Raw genomic sequence first — 12,933 nt, forward strand, 5'->3', positions numbered from 1 at the left:
GTGAGTGTCGTTCACGTGGCGAATGTCCTCGTGGAGAGAGACAGGACTCCTCCAGTGGGGGGCGCTCTACTCGTACAGTAGCTATGAGAGCAGTGCGGAAAACGCACGACTTGTACGCATTGTGGGCAACCGCGAACCTTTATTTTCCGCTCCGCCAAGTTCCATCCTGTTTGCATGTAAATGTTGTGCTTTACTTACCGCTGAAGAGTTTTCTTCTGAAATAGATCCCTGCTGCCAGAGCTGCAGCCGCAACCAGAGCGACCAGAGGGAGCACGGCGGCGGCGCGGGAACAAGTGGGAGAACCTTGGAGTTTAAAACACACGTGAGCTTGGAGAAGGAAACGGTGCAAATCAGTGCGGAGCCGTGAGATCGTTGTTTTAAATATTCCTATATTGTTACAAGTGTTTCATCCTAGATTATAACATTATTTTATACGTGTCTCATTATTTTCACACGGGGACAAACAGCGAAAAAAAGTGCCTGGACAGAATGAGGATTCACTTCTAATATCACTGTGTTTTTACCCCACCTGTACCTCCATCCACACTGTGTGTTCTAGGTACCGGGATGGTAAAAGTTACCTCTTATTTCATTGAACTACTGACCTGGAAATAAGTCCATCTCAGTGAGGGGGTCACTGTGCTCCTCACTCTTAGGGTTACTGAACACACAGGTGTAACTTTTACTCTGCTCTCCACTCTTCTCCACCGTCAAGGTGTTTCCCTCCTTTACAGTTTCATTGTTCTCTTTCCAGGAGTATTTCGTGTGTTTAGTCTCCTCTCCCACACAGGTCAGGATGCACTGGGTCTCGTTGCAGGACGTGGTCACATTGGGTTTGGACACCGGTTCTGTACGAGACAGAAGTTGACATGAAGCTGCTGACTGTGCATCAGTGCTGTAGAACTGCTGTCCATGAACACACAACACGGTGACGCTGAGCCGCCGGGTGACGTCCTCGTCATCGCAGCACTTCACACGGTGACGACACGCTCGCTGCCGCCGCAAAACGTCCTATAAGGTGGCCACTTAGCAAAGGGTGACGAAAGTGTGCAGGTACTTTAAAATCGAGGTGCTGAACTCAGTGCAGCAGGATGTGCTCTGGGCCTTTTACTGTAGTGCTGTCATTTATTACTGGATCGATCAATCAATCAATCAATGGCGGCTACTTACTCAGTGGGATCAGGTCAAGTCCCATTAGAGGCGTTTTCCTGTTGATTTTAGCAAGGTACCGTCCTTCATCTTCTGCCTTTAACCCTTTCATTACCAACACCCCAGTAGAGTTATTTAGGTCACACTGCTCGCCGGTCTCACATCTGCCATAATAATCATGTTCAGCAATATCCCTGTTCCACATGGCTACAAAATAGCGTCCTCTCTGCCATGAGATGTCGAAAAGGGTCTCGCTCACATCTGGGTCCAGTTCCACGTCTGCTCCCAGTAGTCCATAGACTGGTTCTGTTTGTCCACATAGATGGGTGGGTAACAAACACACACATTTACGTTTATTCATCCATCTGACGCTTTTCTCCAAAGTGACAAGTCTTGAGCTTCTTACAGTTATTTACCCGTTTATACAGCTGGGTAATTTTACTGCGGCTTCTTATGGTTAGTGCCTCGCTCAAGGGTACCACAGCTGGAGGTGGGACTCAAACCTGCAACCTTTGGGGCCTAACGGCAGCAGCTTTAACTACAACTTTACCAGTAGTAACACATGGTTACTAGTGTACAAGCACACTATCGTCTCATGGAGCGATGCAGCCGCACACTTGTTGTCTAGACATGAACGTAACACAACGCGAGTTTGAAACCCGAAGGTTGTTGGTTCAGGCCCCACTCCTTCTTCCAGACCTTTGCTCTTAAGAGTCAGGGCTCCTTTAGGGAATAAACAGTCTCTTGCGATAAATGTATCAAAACTGAAAACGTCATTATTTTCCATACAAACTCAGAATGTAAAAGGACGTCCAATAGCTGTGAGGGGTCTGATAACCCGAGAGGGTTTATCGAACTACTGACATTTATTTGTTTATTGTTATAGCAATTCTTAGCTTCCACAGCCCAGATTGGTGTCACTAACTCCATTGCAGCTTCTCGAGTTCACAAATGACGAGACTGACTTCTCGGTTTTCTATTAACAACGTTACATTAATTGAAATACCAACAAAACATCCGTCGCTCCACATGTACACACTGAGACAAACTCTTCCTCTCTACTACTATCACATTTTCGCTAAAATAAAGAACGTAATTAACGTATGGACATCTAGTGGCAGTTCTAGAAATCGCATTCCAAATTGTACAACTCACTGCCAATCACTGGTCAGCAGTTACAAGTCGGCAACCAAATACAACAACAACTTTCCACCATACAACATCGAAGAGCACCAACCCAACAATAAAAGATACAACAAGCATCAATATTGTGCTCCACTCACTCGTCACACACAGGGTCACCGTCACGGGTCGAACTCCATCAGTGTTGGCCACACGAGCAGAATACTGTCCTGAGTGGGACATCTGGACGTCGCGCAGGACGAGGGATCCGTCCCCGGTCACATCTCGTCCGGTGCCTCTGGAGACCCGTCCTCCGCTCCTCCGGAACGCCGTCAAAGATCCCGTCCCGGTTTCGTGCTTCCACACCAGGTTCTTGAGGTCCTTGGGGTGTGGACCCCCCCCCCAGTGGGATGGTCACCGTGTCCCCGACCACAGCGGTCATATCACATTGCTGCTGGGCTGTGAAATGCAACACACGGGGTCGGGTCAAGTCAGTGAGGGACTGAAACACAGTAACCCCCCCCCACTTACAGACACACACACACACACACTCAATGACTGATCCATAGCTCACAAAGACTCTTCCTTGACATGTGATCAGTTATATTGAACACTGGACTCCTCACTCACTCCACTGGTGATTTATGGAGTTATTTCTGGGTCCAACAATTCAATATTTGAAGGAACTCTGCGTTTTCATTCTTTTATCCTTTTCTTCAGATGAACTAGAGGGAGTGAAAAGTGTGAAAAGTTTGCACAAGAAGTGAGGCGGTGCCTCGAACCCTCGACTCCCGCTTCACGCGAACAGAGTGAAACGTCACAGTTTTACATTAATCCTTCAACAAAACCACACAGCTTTCAATTTGTGTTTTTCTAAAATCTTTTTATTACAGTTAAAACTGTTTTGGTGTTAAACTCAGGAGTTTGATTACGAATTAGTAAAACACGTTAAAATGTTACCACAGTGCTACCAGCACGGTGCGGTAAATATGAAGTTATTTCGCTGTTTTAGTGTCTGAAAATGAGGGAAAAATGATTTCAGCTGAACTTTTCCTTTCTGTCCACATTGGACAGTTATTTATTTATTTTTATTTTTATTTTTTAGAGAGCGCTCTTCTCACGTAGTGACACAGAGCGCTTTAACACAGGCATGCAGCAAGAAAAATTGACACAAACAAGACAGTCAACATTTCAATTTCTTCTTTCAACTGAGTCCTTCATCTTCACTTATTTAGCAGGTCCCAGCAAAACGAGTTCAGAGCGGCAGCTGAAACCACTGCGCCCCCTGCTGCCCACGACGTGGAGAGCAGTCCTTTCACAATAATGTGTGCGTGTGTGTGTGTCTGTGTGTGTGTGTGTGTGTGTGTGTGTGTGTGTGTAGCCACTCTGCTCAGGACAAGGCGCTTACTGAAACTGGATGCACATGTTATGTGCTTGTGAGGTTAAATTATTATTAGGAAGATGAACGTGGAGGAATAACAGACAAATGGTCCAGTTTTCAAGAGAAAAAAGGGCCTCAAACCATGAAATGGGTTAAAATGCAATAAAACCTCACAACTTTACATGAGTGCATTGATAAAACGTCAATGTCAATACATTCAGAAAGCTTTATTTTAATAATTGAAAGAAATGACTCAGAATTCCAAGCTCAGCTCAATAAAACCTGATTCCTACACGCACACGCGCACGCGCACACACACTTTAACTGAAAGCACTTGTCCCAAGTGGGGTCACGGCGAACCGGAGCCTAACCCGGCAACACAGGACACAAGGCTAGAGGGGAAGGGGACACACCCGGGACGGGACGCCAGTCCATCACAAGGCACTCCAAAGAGGGCTCGAACCCCAGACCCACCGGAGAGCAGGCAGAGGGCAAACCCGCTGCTCCACTACAGCTCCCTTCGCATCCATACTTTAAAGAAAAATGTAGTTTCACAGGAGTACATTAATATTGGGTCAATTTTACATTATTACTTAATAAAAGCTCACAGTTGTACATGAAGAAAACACCACAGCTGAATATTGTAATAAAGACACACGTTGCAACAGCGGAGTGTAAACAGTGAAAGGAACAAGAAACGCAAACTTACCCAAAGTGACACAAATGAGGAAAAGCAAAGAGAGCTGGAGCCTCTCGGCCGCTACGGTAAACATGGCCACGTTCTGCGGTAAAGTGCAGGCGCAGCCCTCCGGCGTGCTGCTCAAACAGAGGACACTGATGCTCACACACACACTCACACACACACTCACACACACCTTTAACAAGAGTCACGAAACTGAGCTCAGGGACGGAGTTTTAAGATGTTTCCTAATGATTTCATACAAACGGAACTTATAAAATGTTTCATTCCGATTTGAGACACAGTAACTTTTTACACCTGAACATCATGACTGCATTCCTGAGCAAAGAGCACATGCAGTGTGTGTGTGTGTGTGTGTGTGTGTGTTTGTGTGTGTGTGTGTGCGTGTGTGTCTATGTAATCCAGAAAAATTGAACCTTGCCAGGGGAATTAAACACAAAAAATTGCATTTAATTCCCCTGGCAAGGTTCAATTTTTCTGGATTACACACACACACACAACCTGAAACCACTTGTCCCATGCGGGGTCACGGGAAGCCGGAGCCTAACCCGGCAACACAGGGCATAAAGCTGGAGGGGGCACAGCCAGGATGGGATACCAGTCCGTCACAAGGTACCCCAAGTGGGATCGAACCCCACGCCCACAGGAGAGCAAAACCCGGTCGAACCCAGTCAAACCCACTGCGCCACCCAACTGAGACATTATGAAAACCTTAAAATATTACAATAATGTACAGTCTTAATGGCCTTCTTATCGTTACACTCCTCAGTAGTGTTTATGTACATCTTAATGTCTTACAAAAAAAATCAAACATATAGGTTTTTATTAGCAAATTTGACTAAAATGATTAATAAATTAATATATATGCCTGTGCAGGGGGGTGCGGTGGCGCGGTGGGTTGGACCGGGTCCTGTTCTCCGGTGGGTCTGGGGTTCGAGTCCCGCTTGGGGTGCCTTGCGACGGACTGGCGTACCGTCCCGGGTGTGTCCCCTCCCCCTCCGGCCTTACGCCCTGTGCTGTCGGGTTAGGCTCCGGCTCCCCGCGACCGTTTCCAGAACTTTCTGTCAAACTCCAGCTCACATTTATGTTGATTGATTTTTGCTCATGTTCTGCTGCTGCTCCCACAGTCCGGCATCACAGCGAGTCGCAGGGGAACAAGGACCCCACTGGGAATCGTACCGACTGACGGCGTGAAGCGCCGTCCCTCATGTCCCTCCGTCTCTGTGCTCTCTGCGCCTGTTGGATCACGGCACCCTGATGCCCTGAGCACGGTCGCCAGCGGTTGACCCTAGAAGGACAAGCGGCCTAGAAAATGGATGGATGGATGGATGGATGGACCACTGGCCCATGTGGACATTCCTCCAGAGGATTACTGGCTGGGAATATCTGTATCTTTACTGTGGTACCACACAGAGTCTCTCCAGTCTAATGCTTCTAGCCCCCGAAAAGGTACTTTTAAGGGCTATTAACAGTTAATAGGTATTGATGCAGTGAGGGGTTTTGTCCAGTGAGACACAGGGAAGCATAACTGTCCATATTGTACAAAGAACTAAAATAAATCAGAGAACAACGATGTTCGGTGACCTTTGGTGACCTTTCGTGAGCTTCTGTTCACCACACGCTTTGGGCTCCAAACCAAACTTAGGGCTGTCGATGTGTGAAAAGACCCCTTTGCTCTCACTTTTACCCTCAGACTCTGGCTGCTCTGTGGGATGGACCTGCTCGCCCAGCACTGACCTTGAGTAGGTAAGATACCGCAGTGCTGCAACGTGTCCTTGCGGGAGAGCCCGAGCGTGAGATGCGGCGAATCCGTCCCGGCGATGGGGCCGCCCACACGTCTGTGCGGGAAGCGAAGACCGTTTCCCGCAGCCTTTGAGCGCCGTTGTCCTCCACGCGGCCGGCAAGCCGAGCCCGTGAAAAGTATTCACCCCCCGCGGAGCCTCTTCATGTTCCGGGTTCCGCCGGGACTCTTTGACACCGATGGACAAAAAGAATACTCTTTAATGGCAAAGTGACAGTGTGTTCCTGCACATCGGTTTCGAACGATTTACTAATACACGGCAGCGCGCAACATAAGCGAGTGTAGAAGTATTGATCCCCTGTACTGTACTGCACTGTGACACACCTGAATGAGCTGCGGTGCCACTGCGTCACCTGCGTGCAGCCCAGGCGATTCCCGTGCCTCTGGAAAATTACAGTAATTTGATACGTGTGAGATGATTGAAATCCATGAATGTCAACAAAAGTTCAAGTTCGAGATCATCAACTCACAAACGGCAAAAGTTAGTTTAGAAAATTCTTGCCGAGGGGTCTTGACCCGCAGCTGTACTGTCATCCGGACTAAGGCGTCAAAATGTTTGAAAAAATGTAAAACTTGAAACATCATCCTGAGAAAAAGACTGGAAAGAAAAAAAGCGCTGAGTGAATCTGCACAGCTGTGTACAGAAAGTCAGAATCAGAATCAGAACAAGCTTTATTGCCAAGTATGTTCGCACATACAAGGAATTTGTCTTGGTGACAGGAACTACCACAGCACAGACAGAATGATAGTGACAAGACACAGATGAGAAGATAGAGTATGTGAGCAAGGGATAAAAAATATTTAAAAAATATAAAGTACCCAATATACAAAAATAGTACAAAAATAGTCGCTAGATACAAATGCAAGGGAGTGTAGGAGAAATGTGATAAATAGTTATAAATATAAATAGCATTATGTATTGCACGGTTTACTCTCTAGGGGAGAGATTTAGGTGTTCATGAGGTAGATGGCCTGAGGAAAGAAACTTTCTTATGCCTGGCTGTCCTGGTGCTCAGTGCTCTGTAGCGCCGGCCAGATGGCAAAGGTTCGAAGAGGAAGTGGCCTGGATGCGAGGGGTCTACAATGATTTTGCTAGCCCTTTTACTGACTCTGGACGAGTACAGTTTTTGGAGAGCTGGGGGGGGGGGGGATGTGCCGATGATTCTTCCAGCAGTCCGAACTATCCGCTGCAGTCTTCTGATGTCTGACTTTGTAGCTGAGCCGAACCAGACAGTTATAGAAGTGCAGAGGACAGACTCGACGACTGCAGAGTAGAATTGCATCAGTAGCTCCTGTGGCAGCTTGAACTTCCTCAGCTGGCGAAGGAAGTACAACCTCTGCTGGGCCTTCTTCACAATGGAGTCTATGTGGAACTCCCACTTCAGGTCCTGTGAGATGGTAGTGCCCAGGAACCTGAATGACTCCACTGTTGCCACAGTGCTGTTCATGATGGTGAGTGGGGATAATGCTGAGGTGTTTCTCCTGAAGTCTACGATCATCTCCACTGTTTTGAGCGTGTTCAGCTCCAGGTTGTTGTGACTGCACCAGACAGCCAGCTCTTGGACCGCCTGTCTGTAAGCAGACTCGTCACCATCCCGGATGAGGCCGATGAGTGTGGTGTCGTCTGCAAACTTCAGGAGCTTGATGGAGGGGTCTTTTGCGGTGCAGTCGTTGGTGTACAGGGAGAAGAGCAGTGGGGAGAGCACACATCCATGGGGAGCGCCAGTACCGATCGTGCGAGTATTGGATGAGAATTTTCCCAGCCTCACTATCTGCTGCCTGTCTGTCAGAAAGTTGGTGATCCACCAACAGATGGAGGCGGGCACAGAGAGTTGGGTTAATTTGGACAGGAGGAGGTGTGGGATGATGGTGTTGAAGTCCGAGCTGAAGTCCACGAACAGGATTCTCGCATAAGTCCCTGGTTTGTCCAGATGTTGCAGAATGTAGTGCAGTCCCATGTTGACTGCATCATCCACAGACCTGTTTGCTCGGTAAGCAAACTGCAGGGGGTCCAGCAAGGGTCCAGTGATGTCTTTCAGGTAGTCCAACACCAGTTTTTCAAGTGACTTCATGACCACAGACGTTAAGGCGACAGGTCTGTAGTCATTAAGTCCTGTGATTTTGGGTTTCTTTGGGATGGGGATGATGGTGGAGCGTTTGAAGCAGGAAGGAACTTCGCACGTCTCCAGTGATATGTTGAAGATCTTTGTGAAGATAGGGGCCAGCTGGTCAGCGCAGGTTTTTAGGCAGGCCGGTGAGATACCGTCTGGGCCTGGTGCTTTCCTTGTCTTCTGTTTGACGAAGACCCGACGCACCTCCTCTTCACAGATCAAAGGTGCAGTGGGGGGGGAGGTGGGGGTTACTGGAGGTGTTAATTGATGTGTGGGGAGGGGGTCAGAATGGGTGCGGGGTGTGAGACAGGGTTTTTCAAACCTGCAATAAAACTCATTCAAATCGTCAGCCAGTTGTTGAGTTGACACGGTGCCGGGGGGTGGTGTCTTGTAATTTGTGATGTCTTTCATGCCTTTCCACACCGACGCAGGATCGTTGGCTGAAAACTGTTTCTTCAGCTTTTCAGAGTAGTTTCTCTTAGCCACTCTGATCTCCTTTGCCAGTGTGTTTTTGGCCTGTTTATACAAGACTCCGTCCCCGTTCTTGTAGGCGTCTTCTTTGGCCTGACGAAGCTGTCTGAGTTTTGCAGTGAACCACGGTTTGTCACTGTTGTATGTTAAACGAGTCCTGGTAGGGATGCACATATCCTCGCAGAAACTGACATATGATGTTACAGAGTCTGTGAGCTCATCCAGATCGCTAGCAGCAGCCTCAAAGACACTCAAATCGGTGCACTCGAAGCAGGCTTGTAAGTCCTGCTCTGCTTCCCCAGTCCATCTTTTAACAGTCCTTATTACAGGTTTAGCTGATTTCAGTTTCTGCCTGTAGGTCGGTATAAGCTGAACCAGACAGTGATCAGAGAGCACCAAAGCTCCCCGTGGGACAGAGTGATATGCATCCTTTACTGTGGTGTAGCAGTGGTCCAAAATATTACACACTTGTCACACTTGATACTGACAGAAACCTTGAGTGTAACACAAATATCTAAAAGACATAAGATAAGAAAAGAGGATGTTGTGGTAAACAGGTCAAATATGGATGTGAGCTCTGTGCCTTTCACACAACACACTGTGGTTTGGTCAGCTCATGTATGTGTGCAGAACTGGCTCCAAGTGCCGAACTGAAAGCCTCCATCTGTAGTGTAACAGGAGCACAGAGCTAAAGGAGAGCAGGATTTCGCTGTGCAGCACACGTGAGGGTCGCAGGAGACATTGTGCTTGAGTCTTTGCTCCTCTGCTCAGCTCTCGCTCCCTGAAGAGTGTAGAAAGACCACGGTACACACTGCACACAGCGCGCTATATATCGCATAACATACGCTGCAGGCAGGGAGAATAAGTGCATCATCGGAGAACGTCGTGCACCGCGCTGGCGCTCCCTGACACACGTGAAGCTGCAGACTGCGAGAGAAAAGCAGAGGAGCTCAGAAAGTCGACTGTGCTAAAATAGAGTGTGAGCGAGCTCTTCCAGGACAGGGGGCGTCGCGGTTAAAGACGCCGATCCGTGAGCTCATGGGCCGTACTGACCTGTCAGTACCGCAGGGCGAACATCCACCTGTTCGGACGGGTCCGAGACAGAGCTGACTAAACGGTGAAATGCGACCGATCACGAACGTGTCTTTATCGAGTCCAGCTGGACATTCCTGTCTTCTGCAGCTCGGACGGCTCAATAAGGCAGATGCGGCGAATTCATACGCAGTAAATGAACACTGTGGAATTACAGAACAGCGAAGCGAGCTTCAGAAAGTCTACGGTTTGTTGGATGGTGAACAACTGTCCCCAGGCGAGGGACACACACGTCCGCTGTGCTCACACTGTGTCTCGTACCGAGACGCAGAGCTGCGTGGTGTTTCTGCCCCTCGATGGCAACCTCCTCTCTGGACACCATAGGCCTTCAGATGTCACTCTGCTTGTGGTTTTTCGTTTCCTGAAGGCGGAACTCTTGAACTAACAGGTCCAAAAGCTCTGTGTTCATGCACTATTAGCAACATTTAACCTGTCCAGGGATCATGAGCACCACAGAGACACTGCTGTCACTTTTTGGGGCGTTTGGAGCGGTTTGCGTCGCATTCGGTGAGTTCGCTGCTCCTTTCAGGCCGAAACACGGTCCTGTCACTGTAACTATTGATAGAAAAGTTCTGCTTGAACTCTCAATGTGTTCTAGCGTAACGCTGTGTGTTTACTGTCACTTTGTGTTTTATTAAACACATTTAATGATGGCTCAGTTGGAAGTCCTGGTGGGTCACGGGATCGACTGATATTATAGGAAATGCAGTTACGGGGGGAGGGAATTGTGGGATTTGACCCCAGTCAATGTGGGCTCTAGCAGACGGTACAAAAGGCTCATTTTACCCCTATAAGGAGGAAGTTGGACAGTGATCACAGTGAGGGTTTACATATGCAAAGCAGGAAGGCTCAGTGTGTTCCTTTTTCTTACACATATTCTAGATTTATTTTAGCAACTAAACCACACAACACTGACTGCTCAGTACTTTTGTGGATTATTTTATGGTGTTTCAGTTAACTGCTATCAGTTACCATTTGAAGTGTTTCAAAAAATAAAAACACAACATATTTTAAATATGGTGTTAAATCAGCCTTTTCACTCTCTATGAACTGGTTCTTGACATTTCATGGTGTTACCGTAGTTTTTACTGTACTGTACTGTACAATGACACTGTGCTTCCTGGTGAACATCATGGTTTGTAAACATGGTGTGTGTGTGTGTGTGTGTGTTCGTGCGTGTGTGTGTTTGATACCCACGCAGGTGGAACAGTTGAACCCGTCTATGGATTAATAGGAAAAGAGGTGCAACTGAACCCAAAAGTGACCGGGGCCCTCAGCAGCATCACCTGGAAGAAAGAGAAGGACAAAGTAGCCGAGTGGGACAGGAGTTTAGGACATGATTATTATGGGAGATGTTTGACTGGCAACCAGTGTGACCTGAATCCTGCTACTGGGGTGTTAGTAATGAAAGGGTTAAAACGAGAAGATGAAGGACGATACTCTGCTGAAATAAACAATAAAGGACCTGCAAAGGAATCTCAGCTCATTGTACTCGGTAAGTCGATTATTTACTTAATTATAGATAGATAGATTTATTGTCATTGTCTACAATCTAATGAAATTTTGTGTGGCAACCTTCAGAAAACAGTAGCAGGAAGAACACTTAAAACAAACAAACAGATAGATAGATATATAGCTATATAAAGCCGGGGGGGTTATGGAGGCCACGGCTCTGGGAAAGAAGCTGTTCCTCAGTCTATTGCTGCAGGATCTTATTGTCCTGAACAGCTTGCCGGGCGGCAGCGGTTCCAACAGGGTTGACCGCGCTGTGTGGTGTCCTTCATGATCCTGCCAGTCTTCTTCCTCAGTCCACCAGCATAGATAGTGTCCAAGTGGGGGAGCGCCGTCCCAACAACGCGCTGGTGCAGATCCTGTAGCTCAGGCGCTGTGCAGCTGGCACAGCACACGATGGTGCGGTTGGTTAGGTGGATCTCCATGGTGTTCCTGTACAAGTTCAGCAGCAGTTTCTGTGGCAGCTGGGATTTGTTTGTTTGTAACAGTGAAGCTGAGAAAAAGAAGGACAAGAGCTGAACTTTGTTTACAGGTGTGTGACATATTATCATTTTAGTGTCTTATTAATTTGACCATTAATTTGTGTATCTAGTGAGTCTTACTGAAGTATAAATGTTCATATTTATACACATTTATACTTAGGGTGGCACAGTGAGTAGCGCTGCTGTTTCACAGCGCCTGGGTGGTGCAAACGGACATGGATTCGATCCCCACTCAGTCTTTGTGGAGTTTGCATGTCTTCCCTGTGTCTGTGTGGGTTTCCTCTTGGTGCTCTGGTTTCCTCCCACAGTCCAAAGACATGCTATTCAGGTTCACCCATAGTGTGTGAATGAAGAGAGAGCGCGTGTGTTCCACTGATGTATGAATGAGTGACCCAGTGTAAGTAGTGTATCTAGCAGTGTAAGTCACCACGGTGAATAAGGTGTGTGGGCTGATAACACTACATAGAGTTCATTGGAAGTTGCTTTGATCAATAGTGAAGATAAAGAATGGAAATGAAATATTTTATACAGAACTTACAGCTGCAGCCCAGCAGGAGGTGCTGTTCACTGTAGAGTCAATGAAAGAGCAAAGTGGCAGAGTAGTGAAGGAGACACTGTACTCTAGAGAGTGTTGTTACTGTCCTCGTAGTGACCATTAAACAGTCAGTGTTCTTACTGAAAGGACAGGACGTTCACTGCTCATCACACTGATGCTCCGACACACACATCATCATCATCATCATCACCTGGACAATAGATGGTCAAAGTGGTCAGTCCATCAGTCCTCTGGTGTCCAGTGGAGGACAAAATACAACAATCGGAATATCACTGTGACTTGAAGAGTCTTAAGAGGCACAGATTTGCTCATGTCCATATTTTACCTTGTTTACCTGAGCAGCTCTTTTCCTCTACAGAACCAGTCTCCAAACCCATTGTGACCACGTCCTGCAGTGAGACCCAGTGCATCCTGACCTGTGTGGGAGAGGAGACTAAACACACCAAATACTCCTGGAAAGAGAACAATGAAACTGTAAAGGAGGGAAACACCTTGACGGTGGAGAAGAGTGGAGAGCAGAGTAAAAGTTACACCTGTGTGTTCAGTAACCCTAAGA

General features: G+C 47.5%; 1 protein-coding gene and 1 long non-coding RNA gene across 2 annotated transcripts in view; one reads left to right on the forward strand and one right to left on the reverse strand.

The window, feature by feature from the left end:
- The window catches only part of LOC108931701 (carcinoembryonic antigen-related cell adhesion molecule 5-like), a 35,111-nt gene that overhangs the window by 19,642 nt on the left and 2,536 nt on the right, over positions 1-12,933 (forward strand). The gene's annotated exons all lie outside the window — the stretch shown is intronic.
- LOC114912204 (uncharacterized) lies at positions 1,129-4,646 on the reverse strand. Its single transcript, XR_003798145.1, has 3 exons — positions 4,362-4,646; positions 2,433-2,730; positions 1,129-1,455 (listed from the first exon to the last, which is right to left on the reverse strand). It is a non-coding gene; the product is annotated as an uncharacterized LOC114912204 (long non-coding RNA).

The sequence above is a fragment of the Scleropages formosus genome, chromosome 14 (genome assembly GCF_900964775.1).
Source record: "Scleropages formosus chromosome 14, fSclFor1.1, whole genome shotgun sequence".
Lineage (NCBI taxonomy): Eukaryota > Metazoa > Chordata > Actinopteri > Osteoglossiformes > Osteoglossidae > Scleropages > Scleropages formosus.